This window comes from Kogia breviceps, chromosome 16 (assembly GCF_026419965.1).
Source record: "Kogia breviceps isolate mKogBre1 chromosome 16, mKogBre1 haplotype 1, whole genome shotgun sequence".
NCBI classification, from domain to species: Eukaryota; Metazoa; Chordata; class Mammalia; order Artiodactyla; family Physeteridae; genus Kogia; species Kogia breviceps.
Window position 1 is genome coordinate 51102105 of NC_081325.1, and position 19149 is coordinate 51121253.

The following is a 19149-nucleotide window of genomic DNA, read 5'->3' on the forward strand; positions in this document are numbered from 1 at the left end:
CCAGTCGGAAAGAGTAATGTTTGCTTCTGCTCTTTCTGCACAGCTGCTGAAACAGGCCTGTCTGGACTCTGCTCTGAGCCACCACCCTTGGGGTGATGGGCAAAACCTCTTCATTGCATTTGGCTTTACTTCTTGCAATAATGTTAATGTGAGAAGGCTGTTTAAAGGTTGTCCTAAATTTAAAAGCAGTTTCTAACCATTAAAATTTGTCTATGCTGAAGTTTAAAAAAGGTTTTACGCTCAAAAATGAACATATAGGGCTTCCCTGGTGGCGCAGTGGTTGAGAGTCCGCCTGCCGATGCAGGGGACGTGGGTTCGTGCCCCGGTCCGGGAAGATCCCACATGCCGCAGAGCGGCTAGGCCCGTGAGCCGTGGCCGCTGAGCCTGCGCGTCTGGAGCCTGTGCTCCACAACGGGAGAGGCCACAACAGTGAGAGGCCCACGTACTGCAAAAAAAAAAAAAAAAAAAGAACATATAATACCAGGAAGATTTAACTGAGCATAAAACTAGTTGCATCTCATTTCAGGAAAAAAAACTCATACTGAACATCTCTACTTATTTTCCTGTACTTTACAAGTCCAGAGATATCTGAAATAAAATATCATATTCTTCTGTGTCTTCAAAATCTGTTTCTTAGACATATTTTCCTTTGATGATGCTATGATCCTCGAAGTGATTTATACAAGAAACGTTCATTTTGAAATATAACCATGGCTCCAAATCCCAACTAAACATGTATGTCAACATCTTATTTGATTTTATTTATCTTATAAATTTTATTTATTTATTTATGGCTGTGTTGGGTCTTTGTTGCTGCGCGGGGCTTTCTCTAGTTGCTGTGAGCGGGGGCTACTCTTCGTTGCGGTGCACGGGCTTCTCATTGCGGTGGCTTCTCTTGTTGCTGAGCATGGGCTCTAGGCACGTGGGCTTCAGTAGTTGTGGCACGTGGGCTCAGTAGTTGTGGTTCACGGGCCCTACAGTGCAGGCTCAGTAGTTGTGGAGCACGGGCGTAGCTGCTCCGCGGCATGTGGGATCTTCCCGGACCAGGGCTCGAACCCACGTCCCCTGCATTGGCAGGCGGACTCAACCACTGCGCCACCAGGGAAGTCCCAACATTTTATTTTAGACAACATCTTGAGCTTCAGCATTCTCACATGCAAAATAAAAATAACAGTACTCACTTTATAAAGGTAGTTAAGACCGTATGTGAACGTGCCTGCAGGATGACTGTCACATAATAAAGGCTTAAAAACAGTGATTACATCTCAAATTCAGTTCTTCACACATCAATTCACTGGTTTCAATAAATTGTTTTGTCATTCAAAAGATGCTCATTCAGTGACCCTAATGGGTCATCAAGACACTCTACAGGATTCTTAGAAATAATTGAAATTGATGGTTCTTGGAATATTTAAGCACCATACCTCCACCAGGCAACAATGAAGAGGATTATCTGCTTAAGATGCTCTCTTTGGCTTGAAATGCTTGTTTAATGTCACAGAGGGAGATGAGAAGTCCATTGGCAGGTTGGCAAATACATCCTTCCTCTTTTGGAAGTTTTGGACATTGGGATTGTTGATTCTTGCCTCTAAATATGCTGTGTGCTGGTTGGCCTCTTATAGAGCAGAACTGATCCCATGAGGGAACCTGGATAAATACACTTAGCCTTCTCAGGTCAAGGTGGCAGCTCTCCTAGGGCACTTGACTTATATGGTTCAGGGCTGGGCTGAAAGCTACCATCTCTGATAATTCAGGATACATTCCTTCCAGAATGTGTGGGACTTAAAAATGTTGAGATGGTTCTTTATTCTTTGGGATACATGGAAAAATAGTCTTGAGGATGTGGGCCATTCTGAATCTGTTGCATTACTTCCATTAGGTTGAACCTATGGCATAGGGATGAGTTAGTTTATAAAAACAAAACCATGTAAAAAACAAACTTTTTCCATTTTCAACTGGTTTCCGGAGTAGTATAATCTAGAAATTGCATTTTATATTTCAGCTGAAAAGAAGCAAATAAAAAGTTTGTGTATGACTATCTCCTATCAGAAAGTCTCCTGTGTGGCTCAGTAATCTGCTGGCATGAAAGGAATGTCAAGTCGATTAAAGTATCATCCTAGAAAGGAGAAGATTTTGTCAGATACAGAGACCATTTCCTGGGACTTAGTTGTATCTTGGGAACGTCTATGTAACATTCCACATGTGTGTATGTGTGCATCAAAACGTAAGTATCAACAGCTTGCATGTGTCACCTTGATGGTCTTGAAATAAAGTTAAGAACAGAGCAAGATTAGAGCAAGCAAGAGCTGTACTACAATTTCTGAGCTATGTGAAATGGCTGGTTCTATCCCTTAACCATATCCGAGGAGATGTGGTGAACACAGCAAGGTGGAGATTTTTAGGCAAGGGTTTCTAAGAATAATGAGGAGAAAAGAGTAGTTTTAGGGGAAAAAAAGTAGCTATGGAAAAGTTGACAGTCTGATGTTCATGTAGATGTCTTTTTGGAGGAATGAAGAGATTTTCCTAAAAAACCATATACAGCTATTTGCAACTTTTATCTTTTTGAGCAAAAGTTTCCTGGAATGGTAAAGTTGTACTAGTGAAAATAGTTCAACAGTACCATTTTCTAAAGGTATATAGTAAGCTGTATGTGTGTAAATGGTTTTGGTTCTCAAATGCATCTAAATTTTAAGAATCCGAATTCAATTAGGATTAAGGATTCCAAAATTAGATTAATGATAGAGGCTTAAAGAAATTAAATAACTTGTATAAATCCAATTAGTTTCAGAGCCAGTATTTTCACCCAAACTATCATGTTCTTTCTCCTTCCACGCTGCCCCTTCTGTAGAAATTCTTGTTATAGTCATGTCACCACAAGGTAAAGTGAAATGTCTAGTTCATAATTGAATTAATCATGATAGTTTTTATATAGTCTAGTACAACTATCTTTGTAGAATATCATACTTGGGGCTTCCCTGGTGGCGCTGTGGTTGAGAGTCCGCCTGCTAATGCAGGCAGGGGACACACGTTCGTGCCCCGGTCCGAGAAGGTCCCAGATGCCGCGGAGCGGCTGGGCCCGTGAGCCATGGCCGCTGAGCCTGCGCGTCCAGAGCCTGTGCTCCGCAACGGGAGAGGCCACAGCAGTGAGAGGCCCGCGTACCACAAAAAAATAAAATAAAATAAAATAAAATAAAATATCATACTTGGATAGTAGAATACCCTGGTTAGTGCAATCATGATGTACTTATTTATAATAAATATCCTACACAATTCCAGAAACTAATTCAAGGTGTCTCAGTTACTGCCTAACACCTTATGGAAAGGGCCTTGTGGTTAATTTAATTTGGATCATGGAGTCTAGTACAGCAACTTGTACATGCTAGGATAGATAAGATAAGGATATGATAAAATATTTTTAGCACGTAAAGTACATTGAAGATAACTTCAATAATTTACTTCCTTAATAAATGAGTTTTAAGGATCTCTTTTTTTACTGAAGTATAATTGCTTTACAATGTTGTGCTAGTTTCTGCTGTACAGTGAAGTGAATCAGCTCTATGTATGCGTACATCCCCTCCCTCTTGGACCTCCCCTCCCCCCATCTAGGTCACCACAGAGCACTGAGCTGAACTCCCTGTGCTATACAGCAGGTTTTTATGATGCTTTATTTCAGAATTCTGTCCTCCAGAATGCATCTACCCTCATTTAAATTAATGAACAAAAGAGAACATGAAATGCTGGAGGAATGAGTTTTACAAATACTCTTTCAATAGTTGTAGGAAATTACTGAGATTGAATTTCAAGACAGCATAAAGTTGGGAAGAAGGGGGAAACTTTATTTTGGAGAATATGATTTCTCATATCTGTGGCTCATTTTTTATTACTTCTTTTATGCTAGTTTTACCTCCCTTTTCTACAGCTCTTCTTTGAAACTCATATTGTCCTCGCAGGAATGAGATTTCCTTCTTCTCAGGGTTCTCAAAATAGAAGCCTCTAAATCCATTTATATAAAAACCCTAAACCTTAATTTCTAACTACTATTACATCTCTTTTCTATTACTTCTCTAATATAACCATTTATTCTAGATAAATCTGGTTTTCCCTCTCTCTATTCTCTCACCTTTAATTTGTTTCTTTGAAAAAAAAGAATAAGAGATACTTTCTTGTTGATCTTATTTCTTCTCTTATCTATTAAAGAAAATTCTTAAGTTAAACTTTCAGCCTCTTTATTCAAGTATCTCCAGAAATGGTCCTAGAAATCACCTGAAGGAAGAGTAAGCAGAGTTCCCTCAGGATTTGCTTCCTTCCACAAATCCATCACCACTACCATCCTGCAAGCCAGGGTCATTTTTACATTTTAAAAATGAATTCTACTTCTGCTTCAAAAGAGGAAGTAGAAATAGTTTTCCCTATTCTTCCTGCTAAGTACAACTAAAAACCTTGGAAATATATTTAAAACAAGCATAAGGAGGCTCTCAAGGTTGGAGAAATGAAAACTTTGAGCCCAAGGAATAACATGGTGGTGAATTTCCAGAGTTTTCTTTTTGTCTCACATACCCCAGACTGGGTTCCAAAGGAGCCAGAATCCTGGAAACCCTCGGGCAGAGACAAAAACAAAACAAAACAAAGACACCAAAAGAGGCTGCTCTCTCTAGCTGATGAACCAAGAGTGGCAGCCTAGAAGGACAGAATACTTTTACATGATAATTGCTCTTCTTCAGGCAAATGCCACAGACAAATAAAAAGAAAGAAAAAGAAAAACAATTGTAAGCCAGGGGGAAATTAGGTTTCCACCCTCAACAAGCTGCAAGAAGGCACCCTAACACCCTGCAGGGTGGTGTCAAGCCAAGTTGGGAGCTGTGACATTCTCACCAGGTAGTAACAAGGTAGCCCTACCTTGAGATGGTTCAGAGGCTGCACAATGGAGAGTCAGGACTTTCACCATCACTGCTAAGTGATAATGTGATAATGAGGGATTATTATCAGTGATAATGAGGCAACACCCTCCTATGGTTTCAGTGAAGGACACATGGGGAGCAGCTCTCCTCCAGTTCCCAGAGAGAATGGTACCAGTTGAGGACTGGTAAGGATGAGGAGGAAAGCCTGGACCCCCAGCCCAACCCAGCAGTAATGAGAAGGCTCTTTCCTGCCCCTGCACTTGAGTCACAGCAAGTGAGCAGTAAACTTGTACCTCCTCCACTTCTTGGCAGTAGTGAGGCAGCACTCTACAACTCCTGCTGGAGCAGTTTCAGATAAAGTCTGCTAAAACACAGAACAGAAACAAGACGCAGAACCTCACAATTTAATGCCTTAAGTGTCCCAGTGTCAGTGGAAAATCATTCATCATACCAAGAACCAGGAAAATCTCATCTTGAGTGAAAAAAGATAACAGACACCAACACCAAGATAGTATAGATATTAGAATTATCTGACAAGAATTTTAAAGCAGGCATCATAAAAATGTTTTAATGAGGAATTATAAACACACTTGAAACAGATGGAAAAATAGAAAGTATCAGAACAGGAAACAGAAAATATAAAGAAGAACCAAGTAGGAATTTTAGAACTGAAAAATATAATAAACTGAATTTAAAAATGAGTACATGAGCTCAACAGTAGAATAGAGGGGACAGAGGGAAAAAAAAATCAGTGAACTTTAAGATAGAATATGAATTACCTAATCTGCAAAGCAGAGAGAAAATAAACTGAAAAAATAAAAAACACAAAAACTGAACAGAGCCTCAGGGAAGAGTGAGACTATAACAAAAGATCTAACATTTGTTATTAGAATCCCAGAAGAAGCAGAGAAAGAAGACAGAGGTAAAAGTGCTCAAACTTTCTAAATTTGGCAAAAGACATAAATAAACCTACAGATTCAAGAAGCTGAGTAATTCCCCAAAGTAAAAGTACAAAGAAATCCACACCAAGACAAATCCTGGTCAAACTTCTGAAAAATAAAATCCAAACAAAAAGTCTTGAAAGTAGCAAGAGGGAAATGAAACACAGAGGAAAAACAATTGGAATGGAAGTGCATTTCTCTTTGGAAACCACAGAGGCCAAAAGAAGCTGCTTGATATTTTCAAGAGGTGAAATAAAAGAACTGTTGACAGAGAATTCTATATCCAGCAAAAGTATCCTTCAAAACGAAAGGGGAAATCAAGCAGTCTCAGATGAAGATGCTAAAGAATTAGTCACTGGCAGACATACCATAGAACTACCATACAATCCCACTACTGGGCATATATCCTGAGAAAACCATAATTCAAAAAGAGTCATTTGGGCTTCCCTGGTGTGCAGTGGTTGAGAGGCCACCTGCCGATGCAGGGGACGCGGGTTTGTGCCCTGGTCCGAGAGGATCCCACATGCCGCGGAGCGGCTACGCCCGTGAGCCATGGCCATTGAGCCGTGCATCCGGAGCCTGCGCTTTGCAACGGGAGAGGCCACAACAGTGAGAGGCCTGCGTAACGCCAAAAAAAAAAAAAAAAAAAGAAAAAAGAAAAGCATTCCTGAAATAGAAATTGATAGGAACAAGCCCCCATAAATAAAGGCAGATATCTTCAAAACTAGAAATGTTAACCAGAAAACACTGTTTAGCTCTATATAGTAACTGGTGTGCTGGGATAGACAATCAATCAATCAATCAGTCAATTAGTAGGTAAGTAAATAAGTCATCTAGGAAAGACAGGTAGTAACTTGGGAAGGGTCTCATTATGTGGTCACAATTTGACTCACTTATCAGAGTTCGTGGTAGGGTCCTGATGTTTGCAAGTTCAGAGTCTTCACTTAAATCAAGGCAACCCAAATTTATCCATCTCTGCAGACTGACATTAATTCAACTCATAAGAGACTGACGTTTACACGAGCAGGAACATTTGGGTGCTCTTTCTTTGCTGACCCTCTCTCTTTAACCCCCCTCCATTTTTCTGGATATTTCTCATCCGAGGCCCCCAATCAATTGCCCCATCTTCATTTGGGAAACATATCTCCCTGGTTCCTTCTTGCATTCTTTGAGATGAATTATTTCAATAGAATATTAATGGAGCTTAATGGACCTTATTCATCACTAAAGGCAAAAATTGAACAACAGTCCTGTGATGGAACAAAAATGGGTACTCTGATTTCACTTTAAACTGAACTATAATCTCAATTATAACTGAACTGTAAATGTAAAGTTTAGTATTTATTTCTTCATTAAAAAATTGGTACACCCCACCCAAGTGAGCATGAATTTTTCACAAAGACCATACGCTCAAGTCTTCTCTGAGGAAAGGAAAATTTCTCCCAGGAATTTGACTTTGACTCTGCCCTTTATAAAACAGCAATCTCTGCATTATTCTTACTAAGAACATCTGTTTCCTTCCTGGGATTGACCTGTATTATAAAGTCCACAACTCCGTATAAATAGCTCCCTCTTTGGCATCCAGTACAAGCTCAATAGATACTTTACTTTTAATTTCACAGTAAGTGGAAGAGGAGATATAGAAGAAGAATGTGTCTTATTACATTAACCAAAGACATCCTTTATTCCTTCATTGCTGAGCCTTACCTCAATTTTCTCTTTCCCTACCTAAGTGCTTCCTTTATGTACTTTTCATAATTACAATTAATTAGCTAGTTATGCAATAATTATTTTAATTATACCATGCTTGATTCCATGCAGGACTCTAAGATCCTTGAGGGCAGGAACCATGTCTATCTTGCATGTCTGTCTGTTCCCAACACCTTTTACAGGCAAATAGTAGGAACTCAATAAATATTTGTCCAGTGGATGGATGGATAGAGAGGAAGATGGCAAGTGACTAAAGCTCTCTGTGCCTAGTGTTCTTATATGCAAAATGGAGATGTTATGAAGATTAAATGTGATACCATAATGCACATAGAAGTGTTCAGGGCCCTTCTTTCCTTCCTCCGTATCCATCCATCATCCAGCTATATATTTAACCTGCATCATAGAACACAAAAGGATGATTAAGGTCTAGTGAAGGTTAAAAGTAGCTAGACTCTGCATTTGTTATAATCTAAGATAAATATATAATTATAAACATTTCCCCAGCTATTAAACATTTCTGAAACCACTTCATTTGAAGAATAATCTACTGTTTTCACTTTTTTTTTTTTTTTTGTGGTATGCGGGCCTCTCACTGTTGTGGCCTTTCCCGTTGCGGAGCATAGGCTCCAGACGCACAGGCTCAGCAGCCATGGCTCACGGGCCCAGCCGCTCTGCGGCATGTGGGATCTTCCCGGGCCGGGGCACGAACCCGTGTCCCCTGCATCGGCAGGCGGATTCTCAACCATTGAGCCACCAGGGAAGCCCCTAATCTACTGTTTTAACAAGCTGTAATTAAGATAATTATTTTATATTGTTGAATATTTGTTATATATAATTGTTCAATATTATGACATTATAAGGGTAAAGTTAAGGCTTTTTTTATCTATGATTTTTTCCTTGAAAGAGACTCTTGTACTTTGAATTATGGGTCAAAGTATATGAACTATTTTTTTAAACTTTGTCTAATAAAAATATGTGGTTTTTATGAGTTTAAATATTATAGATGTGTATAAAGGTGGAAAGCCTTCTGTAATATTTCATGCCACAGTTCCCAAAGCTAACCACTGTTGGTAATCTGGTATGTGTCCTTCTAGATTTTATATGGGACTTTGCTTTCCGTGTTATTTTGTACCTGATTCCTACTTAACACCAAAATACAAGGAAGAAGGCAACAATAGAACTTATTGCAAAAGTCTTGGTTGGGGTGGGGGGGATGGATATTTATCTATAGATAGATAGACAGATACATTTTATGTTAATGATAAAACTATATACTCTCTAGCTTTGAAAACTGGTGCTCTGATTTTATTCTTTATACAGTTTCTTGGGGATTTTCTTAGCATAAACACTATGTTAACTCGGTTTTTCCTCATGGGAGATTATGAGTTCATGAAGCAAGAAAGAAATGGTCATTAAGATTACTTTTTCTTGTTCAAAATATGAATATACATTATTCTAAGACACTCTTCCTTCTCCTCAAAAAAACTTCAGTGAAAATTTTTATTAAATAAGGGATGATCTTAGCCAAAACATCTCTTCTGTCAGTATCTATATTAATAATGTTGTATGTTTATATTTTTCTCCTTAATCTTTTTGTCTTAGTCATACATGATTAAAAGATTTGTCGAATTCTTTTTTCAGTCTAAAGAACCAGCACTGTACAGATTTGTTTTTGTGGTGGTGGTGGTTCTTACCTACTTCATTAAATTTTGCTTTTATCTTTATCTTTTTATCTTTACTAATTTCTTCTTTCGTCTCTTGTTATCTTTTCTAATTTCAGTTTTGTTCAATATTTCCTATTCATTAATAGACATCTTAAAACCATAAAGTTTCCTCTGGGTTATAGATTTAGTAATGCCCTATAGGTTTTGACATATAACATTTTCATCCACATTGATTTTAAAATGTCTTTTATTTCATCTTTATTTCCACTTTAATTCAAGAGTTAAGAGTGTATTGTTGGGCTTCCCTGGTGGCGCAGTGGTTGAGAGTCCGCCTGCCGATGCAGGGGACGTGGGTTCGTGCCCCGGTCCGGGAAGATCCCACATGCCGTGGAGCGGCTGGACCCGTGAGCCATGGCCGCTGAGCCTGCGAGTTCCAGAGCCTGTGCCCCATAATGGGAGAGGCCACAGCGGTGAGAGGCCCGCGTACCGCAAAAAAAAAAAAAAAGAGTGTATTGCTTATTATTTCCAAGAGATAATATTTGAAGGACTCTCTTTTCACTACAACTTGTAGCATTTTTAACTATGAATTTATTGGATTTTCTCTCTAGTATGTGATCAGTTTTTTGTATATTTTCCATGAATATTTGAAAATCATGTATATTTCTTGGGTTTGGAGTCAATGTGTCTATAATAAAACTCCTCTGTACTTTTTATATTTGTCAACTTCAGCCATTAAATTCTGAAAAAGATACATTAAATGTCCCACTCTGGCTGTGGTTTGGTTGAATCTAAGAAAATGTATATCTAGATAGATAAATAATATCAGTGTGTATGTACTTCGATGATTATGCCTTGTGTTTATTGAGAACAAGCATCTTCATGTGTCTTAAACCATTAACTTCCACTTTTCTGAATCATCACTGTGTTTTTTAGCATTATATTTGGCAAAGGACCTGGGTTCAAAATCTATCTTCTCTTTTGTCATTAGAACTTCAGACTGTTTGTTTAAGCTCTTTGAGCTTTAGTTTCCTCATTGGTAGAACCAAAATAATAACAATCCTTCCTACCTTAATAGATTATTATAAGGAGCAAATGAAAGTCAATAATGTAAAAGTTTTTTTAAAGTTGAGTTTTTTCAAATATGAAATTATTATTATTATTATTTTGTAAGTTTCAGACCTATGGCTGATATGTCTCTAAGACTGCCTTTGGGTGGCATAAATAAGTAAAATATAAAGTTTGAAGAAAAATTTTAAAATTTATTCTAAGGTATGAAGTCTTTGCTATGAACCTGGACCAAAACTGTGAAAGCCATTTTATATAAGTTTTCACTAAAAAGTCACCGATAAATGGATGCTAACTCTTTAGCTTTCTTAAAAAGTTATTTCATTAAACTATTTTATTCACCAGAGCATTATGGAAGAAGAGATAAAATGCCACTCTTGAGTTTAGAAATAAATACTGCTATTTTTCACAGCTAGAGCACTGAATGTGAATCCTCTTGAAAGTTTATTTTATCCCCTAAATTAACTTTAGTGCATTTGTTTTAGAACATTATGCTCTTATATGTGAGTCAAGGGGCATATGGTCTCTTTTTGGGAAAATAAAGAACAGATGTGTGGTTTAGATAAGTACACATAAACATGTGAAGGTCAATGGCAGGTGACTCAGCATTTTCACCATATTGTGGAAGGGATATGAATAATTTCCTTACAGGAAATGTAATCCTTGATACGGTGACATCAAAGAAACCATTATTTATTTTATTAGATAAGCATAAAAAGATCTAATAAAAAGACAGCTTTCTTCTTTGAGTTGTTAATAATTCTCTGGAAGCCTGGGAGATGAATTTAAGAAAATATGCTGAAAGCCAATCCAAGTACTGAACACACACATCAACCGAGAGCCACGTTCACCAAGAACAGCAACTTCTTAACTATACCGTACCTTTAATTTCTTTGAATATACAGTTCACTTTGCATGAGAAGACTGTGGGTAACTTGGCTCAGTAGGGTGTTTTACTTATCTTTAAATATTGAAACCCTTTATTGGAATCCCTTGAAATCAAAGGAAAGAATCTAACTTTGGATAGAAAAAAATTAAACCATAAATTTTTGAAAACTTTTGACATCTTTTTGTAATTTTGCCTTTCTCTGCTAGAAATTTCCATTTTGGTCAATTCAACAGTTTTCTGGATAACAGAGCAAGTCTTAAATCTGAAAAGTTGCATTCATTTTGCCTTCAGAGTGGATCACTTTCATGTTCTCTCAACTGAGGCCAAATCCTTTCCGGCTCCACATTTTTTCCCACAGCTTTAGGAAGCTAGTTCAGACTCGAAATCCTTGAACCTAGACTCCAGAAACATTTTTCTTATTAGTTCCCCATGTACCAATTTCTAACTATACCAAATAATAATAATAATACAAAAATAGTAAGTGTATCCTTAGATTCAACTATTCATTTACATCTCACTGATGTGTGCATTTATTAATTAATTTAATAATCCATCACTTATCATGTCTATGCTAAGAACCCTGCTATGTGCCTGGAGAAATGGAGATAATATTGTTTAAAAGACCTGTTTGGGGGCACTGGGGGATCTCGGATTATAGTGCAGAGGAGAGATGTAAACAAACTATTTCAAAGTGATGCAACAAGGAATGAAATGAATATTTTCCCAGGGATTAAGAGAGCACCGAAGAGGAAATGAAGATTTGTATCTGCTTTGGTCGCCATTATATTCCAGCACCTGGAAAACTAAGACCTGTGGCACTTGGTGAATGTATGACAAAAGCATGGACGAATAGATGGATACGTAGATGGATGGAAGGCTCAAGGATGGTTTCTTAGAAGAAAAATCAATTCATTTGTGGATTGAAGACTATAAAGGTGTACATGAAAGAGATACTTCCACGTGGATGGCCTGGTATAGAGAAATAAAATAGCTTTAGCTTGGGCTTCCCTGGTGGCGCAGTGGTTGAGAATCCGCCTGCCGATGCAGGGGACACGGGTTCGTGCCCCGGTCCGGGAAGATCCCACGTGCCGGGGAGCGGCTGGGCCCGTGAGCCATGGCCACTGAGCCTGCGCGTCCGGAGCCTGTGCTCCGCAATGGGAGAGGCCACAACAGTGAGAGGCCCGTATACCGGAAAAAAAAAAAAAAAAAAAGCCTTAGCTTGTTCAGGGCACAGACAAGTAGATCAACATGATGGAGAAGAGTGTTTAGCGAAACGACAGGGAATGAGATTACAGATGTTAAAAGAAACTAGAACATGAAGAACATGAAAGGCTTTTCATACATCACCAAGAAATGTAGTTTTGGTGAGTAATAAAAAAATACTAAAGATTTTAAGTAAGAAATTGACGTGATCTGATTTGCCAGGTCATAAGAGGGACAGAGCTACAGGGAAGCAAAGCATTTGAGAGTTGCAGCCACAGCGTGGTTGAAATTACCACTCTGGAATTCAGATTGATAAAATATACACTTTCTCCTTTTAGAATTACTCAGGGATTCCGATAACCTTGAGAGGAAGGATAGCATAGTGGCTAAGATCAATCATACTGGACCCAGACTGCATAGGCTTAAACCCTAGCTCTGCCACTTGCCAGCTGTGTGACCATGGATGGGTTGCTAAGCCTCTCTGGGCATCAGTTTCTTCAACGGAAAATGAGGATGACAATAGTAGTGCTTGTGTTGTAAAGTTGATCGTTACAAGGATTAAACAAGTTAGTCTGTAAAGTGCTTGGAAAAGTGGCAATAGAGTTTGTTAAACTTGTTAAATTACAACCTTATATATTGATTCACAACTATTTTGTCTACAATATGCATATATGTTTTAATTTTGTTTTCATTTCTGTAAAACTACACATATATGTTCTTTATTTTCTGTGTCTTGAAAGTTTTATTTAATTTTTACCCTAAGCTAATTCTAAAATGGGTTGTGGGATAAACCAACAGTAGAACTTACAAACATTCAGATGCTCAAGATCCTATTAAATACGGCCTTCCACACTGAGCATGTAAAAGATCCAGAGAGAATCTGTGAGAATGATCTTGAAGAAAGTGTTATTGGTATGCAGCAGGGAGCCACGCACCACCACCCAAGAGAAGAAATGGGGTGAGTGACCTCCTTCACCTCAACTTCCTCAGGACCAATCAGAGAGCTTCCGCTGTTTTCCCAGCAGTTGAGAGATTTCACTCACTTCTTGAGTTTGAATCCTTCCTGAGAATTGCAAAAGGCAGAAGACAGGCTGGCCAATTCTTCCAGGGGCAGAAGTGAGAAAAGGGGTTCTGCATAACGCTCAGAAAACGTACCATAGCAAAGTAAGTATGACTGCTCCCCGGGGCCAGGGGAACAGGACCACAGTTCAGCAAGGGTCTCAAGGAGACATGCTGGGGAACAGGCATCTGCAGAGGGAAGCTCAAGTTTCCTAGGTACTGTGGAAGGAGAGAAAATGAGAAGCCAGAGGAGTGTCCCTTATCTGCATCTAGGGAATTGCCAGTAAAAGATCTCCAGCAACGGGGAAAGATCCCATCTCTAAGTCAAAAAGTGTGTTTGAACCTAGACCTGACTCAGACCTAGTATGAAGATGGCTTATGAGAACAAGCACTTTCTCATCCCCCTACATCTCTTCGCTCCCCCCTTTCCAATCCCAGGGCCACTGGACCAGAAGTCAGGGTAAGTGAGTCGGGGAAGAGAATCAAAGCAGGAGGTAGTCCATGTCCCACAACGCACTCCCGCAGAAGGTGGAAGCATTATTGGACATTTTAAGTACCAAAATGAGACAATTTTCTGACTTAAAGTGATTTTAATCTTTGGCATGTGTTCTACCAAGTCCTATAACTGCTTTTTTTGGTTCATAGGCAGGGGGAAATCTAGCTTCCTGAGCACCAAGACACCAGTGAGAAAAGGAAATAAATGTGCTCTGTGAATTGCATCCTACAAATTGTACTTGTTCTGGGTACTGGTTATAACTTTTTAATTCTGCCTTCTGTTTTATCCATTTGCACATTTTACTCCAGATGAAATAACTCACTCTATCCGCCACTCAGTAATTTTATTTCCAGCCCTTTTCTCATGCCTTCTCTTCCAACTGACATGAAAGCGCTCATCACATTCAGGACTTCTAACAAACCCCCCTTATTCTTGTGATGCCAACAAACCCTTTGATCAGTGCTTCTCAACCTTCCATCTTGGATGAATTTCAGAGTCTTTGAATCCCTGAAATTTTCCCCTAGTATTTGGATGAATGTGTGCATGTACTTTTTTTTTTTTTTTTTTTTTTTGGTGGCAGAATTTATAGCTTATACCAGATTCTCAAAAGAGGACTAGGAGAAAAAAGTAAAGAAAAATCTGTCTTTATTCCTTCCTCTCCTATAGCTGAAATAAATTAAAAATATGCCTGTCCAGGTCTACACAAAATTATGAAGGAGGTGAAGTTTTCTTCTCTGAACTTACTATCCCTAGGGCTCTTTGGTCTTTCCTTCCACCTTTTGACCCTCTAGTGATAGACAATATTAGTATCAGGCATATATTCCTTAAGTTACTGATGTACCTTTCCCCAGAAATTCTCATTTAATAAATCAATTGCCTCATAAATCAATTTCAAGATGTGGTAAAGTTGGGGGAAAACTTCCTTGGTTACTAGCGGAGATTTCTTAACCCCTTAAACTGCGTTGTGTAGACTGTGCCTAAGGCAACCTATAGAATATGTTTGTTTTCAGGTGTTATTATAAATATACACATACATTAAGATTTTTTAAAGTATGCGTATTCTTCATTTCTTCAAGAGTCATACATGGTGTTTATTACAGAGGAGCTGAGTAAATGCTTGGCTATGAGGATGCTGGTTGGTTTCTAGAAATTGAACATAATGAGTGCCAGTGGTTGTCTGATTTTCAATGATGATGTCTCTGTCCATTTCTCTCTCTCTCTCTCTCGGCTCTTTTTTTTTTTTTTTTTTTTAATTTATTATTATTTTTTGCGGTACGCGAGCCTCTCACTGCTGTGGCCTCTCCCGTTGCGGAGCACAGGCTCCGGACGCGCAGGCTCAGCGGCCATGGCTCACGGGCCCAGCCGCTCCGCCGCATGTGGGATCTTCCCAGACCGGGGCACGAACCCGTGTCCCCTGCATCGGCAGGCGGATTCTCAACCACTGCGCCACCAGGGAAGCCCTCTCGGCTCTTTTTTGCGTTGTTATTCCGAAACTTTCAATCATTTGCTTTTTCCTTCAGCCCTTATTTATGATTTTGTTTTTCAGAGTTGGAGCAGTTATCCTGGGTCATATTTGATTGTGAGTCAAAATGATAACAATTCAAGTTGCTTCAAGCTCCAATTTATGACTATTTTCCACCACTGGCAAATAAAAGAGGTGATTTCCCCCTCGTTTAATAAATAGCAGCTAAATTGATAAGGTTCAATTCATAATTTTACATAAATGCCAATAAATATCTATTAATAAGAGGGAGAGTGTCTGGAGGGAAGAGACTTGACAAATGTAAGTGGTTATTTATAGATTTCCAGATGTTTTTCTGACTCTCTATGTCCTACTCATAGAGTGTAAAATTGTCCTGTGGAGATAGTCAACTTTCCAGAAGCACAGTTCCTCCTCCCATGGAGAAAAATGTCTTCTGCTCCAGTAAAGATTCCTTTCAAACCCACAAATAGACCTCTCACACTGATAAGGTCTGGAGAAAATGAAGAAAGAAAAGAAACTTAAGGTGGAAGTAGAGAAAAAAGTTCTCTTTGAAGTATAATCAAATTTTGAGCCCCAAATTTAACTAGCAGAAAGTGTCCTTTGTTCTGTCAAATCAATGTTTGAAAAAAGACAATTTGAGTAAGTGCAGTAGTTAGTATCTTATCACTAACCAGGTGATAGAATTGACAGGATTGGTTCTGGACATAGGCTGAGCAAATAAAAGTGGTAAAATTAAGGTTTTCAAGCTGACTTGATGTTGCATAGGACTTGTATACTTAAGAAGTACATCTACTGAGGTGTGTGGCACGGAGATGGTTAGGCTTTGTGTTTGTTCCTGAGCCCCTCTGCCTTCTTAGTTGGTATATACCTTTCACGTGGCACTTGGGAGCAGCCCTTAGCACAAACCATGGCCCCTCCCTGCCTGGCCTCTAGGCTGACAATCTTTTTAATACTTTCTGGATGCTTGAGATTTGGGCTGTATTTTTTACTGTCCAAATGGTATTTTTGTATATGGTGTGGTTAAGATTCGAGGTTGACTTTCTCCCATAAGGATACCTAGTCGTCCAACCATATTTGTTAAAAAGAGAGGCTTCTCTTTTTTTCTGTAAAGAATACACGTTTTGCTTTTAGTAACAATAACACATGTCCTTTGCACAGAATTCAAAATTATAGAGTGAATGTTTCCCTAAAATCTCTCTTGTAAGAGACAACCACACCACTATTAATGTTTATCATATATTTTATAAGAGTGCATTATTTATATATTGATTTATATAATGGGTATATTTATATTCATGCACGCACACACACACAAATACAAGAAAATATAGCCAAGTGGTTAAAAGTCTGGACTCTAGAGACAAACTGCCTGGGTTCAAATCTCATCTGTAAACTTTTAAGTAACTTAGCCTATCTGAGCTTCTCTTTTCCTATCTGTAATTGAGAAAATACTTCATATGGTTGCTTTTAGAAAGCCACCTAGGAAAATGCCTAATGCATAGTAGGCAATGTGTTAATATTAGTCATTATTATACTATAAAATGTAACTGCTTTGTCATGTATCAATAATTCATAGATCTCTTCCCATAATATTTTAGAGAGGGTTTTTTTTCAAAAAAGTAGGTATAGGTATTAAAAAATACCTATTAAAAATAGGTATTAAAGAAAACCTATACTGTTCTATTCGATTCTTTATTCTATTCCATCCTATTCTATTCTGTTTAACAAGCCTATTCCATATTCTATTGAATTTCCATATTTAGAATTTAGATACAGCATTAAGACCAACACCATATTGTTTTAATTACTGTGCCTTTTTTTTTTACTATGTTTTAATACTGTGAAAGTCATATTTATCTATGCATTCGTGAAACTAGTAATTACTGTGTGCTTACTTCCTGTTTAGATTTTCTTTACACTGATGAGGAAAGGAAAAAATAATTTTAAGGTTCCTGATTGTTTTTATTGATATATTTTTCCATCGGACATTTTAAAACAATTTACAATTGTACACAGTAGAAAGTATATTAAAAGTATAGATTACTTTGAAGGTGTATTGACATCTTTACACTACTGCTCCAGAACATTCTGTCTCTCTGCTTTCCATCTCTACTTTCAGATTTGTTTCCATGAAGTTATCCACTGTGTACCCTTTTTATTTAAAAAAATTTTTTTTATTGGCGTAAAATTGCTTTACACTGTTGTGTTAGTTTCTGCTGTACAATGAAGCGAATCAGCTGTATGTATACCTATATCCCCTCCCTCTCGGACCTCCCTCCCACCCCGCCCCCATCCCACCCCTCTAGGTCACCACAGAGCACCGAGCTGAGCTCCCCGTGCTATACTGCAGGTTCTCACTAGCTATCCGTTTTACACATATCCGCTGTGTATCCTTAATTCTTTTTACTCTTCTTCACATTGCTAGTGATATAATTTTTCTTTATCATAATATTTTATATTTCTGTTCAGTTTTGTTTCTGCTTTGGGCACACTTGTCAGTGATTCCTCTATTTTCAAGGAGGCTGTGACATTTTTACAACACCCGTTTTTTAAAGTTTAGGCAACTCCTTTCCTTTGAAACTATTTTCATCATTTCTCGTTTTAGTGATTACTTCTCCAATCAAGGATTGGGTAAATATTCATTAATATTTTCTTCAGGTATGAAAATAAATTTTAAAAGTTTATTATGAAAAGTATATACCAGGATTAAGTTTCTAAATATTTCAACTACATGTTATTTGAAAGAAATACCTAAAACAAAATGCTTCATAAGTTTAAAAATAAAAGGGATAAAAAAGGTATGTTTTAAAAAAGTTAGTAGTAATAGCAACAAAAGAGAATCTGATGCAAAATGAAATACATTGAATAGGACAAAAAGAATAATTTTATGTCAATAAAAGCTTACAGGGCACAATAATAGTAAAATTATTGTAAACTTGGATGCAACAAATAACATTGCATTTGTGGGAAAAACTATAACAATTATAAAAGAAATGGGTAAAAACACAATATAGGCAAATGATTTCAGCATGGCATTCTCAGTATATGAGAAATCATGGGAAAAAATTATAAAATAATTTATCAAAAATCCTATTTTTAATCATAAAAGAATAGTAAGAAATTCTAAAAAGTACAAGTTTTTTCAGACTAAGTTCTAACTACAGTACAAAAATACCTAGAAATTAATAGCAAATGTTTAAATTTAAAACAAATCAACTGAAGATTCAAAAACCCTCCTAAAAACTAGGGAGTCAAAGAGGAGATTCAAGTGATAATTACATAATATTTGGAAATGAGAATACTTTACCTGAAAATATAAAAGGTATAGACAAACTCACAAAGAGTTAAATTCTTATGCTTGAAAATTTCATAATTTAAAGGAAGAAAAAGGGAATAACTTCAAAAGACTTTGTAATGGACTAGGCAATCTTCAGAATGCCTGCCATGCCCATAGCCTCTTGTGAGGTGAACTACTGGCTCACAAGCCCTTCACAGTACACAGTGGTACCCTGTACTACATATCCTCCCTCCAGATAGGGCCAACAGGACCATGGGTTAACTTGTGATCCAAGAGTTACTCATCCTTAGTCCAGACAGTGACCAGAAGAAATCTACTGTGAAAAGATGAGCGGGGCAATGAAATGAAACTTCTTCAGGTACCTGAGCAGCCCAAGATGCGATACACCTCTGCCATGATACCTCCTGGTAGATACGGTCTCTCAGTGGCTAAGAGAAAAGTTG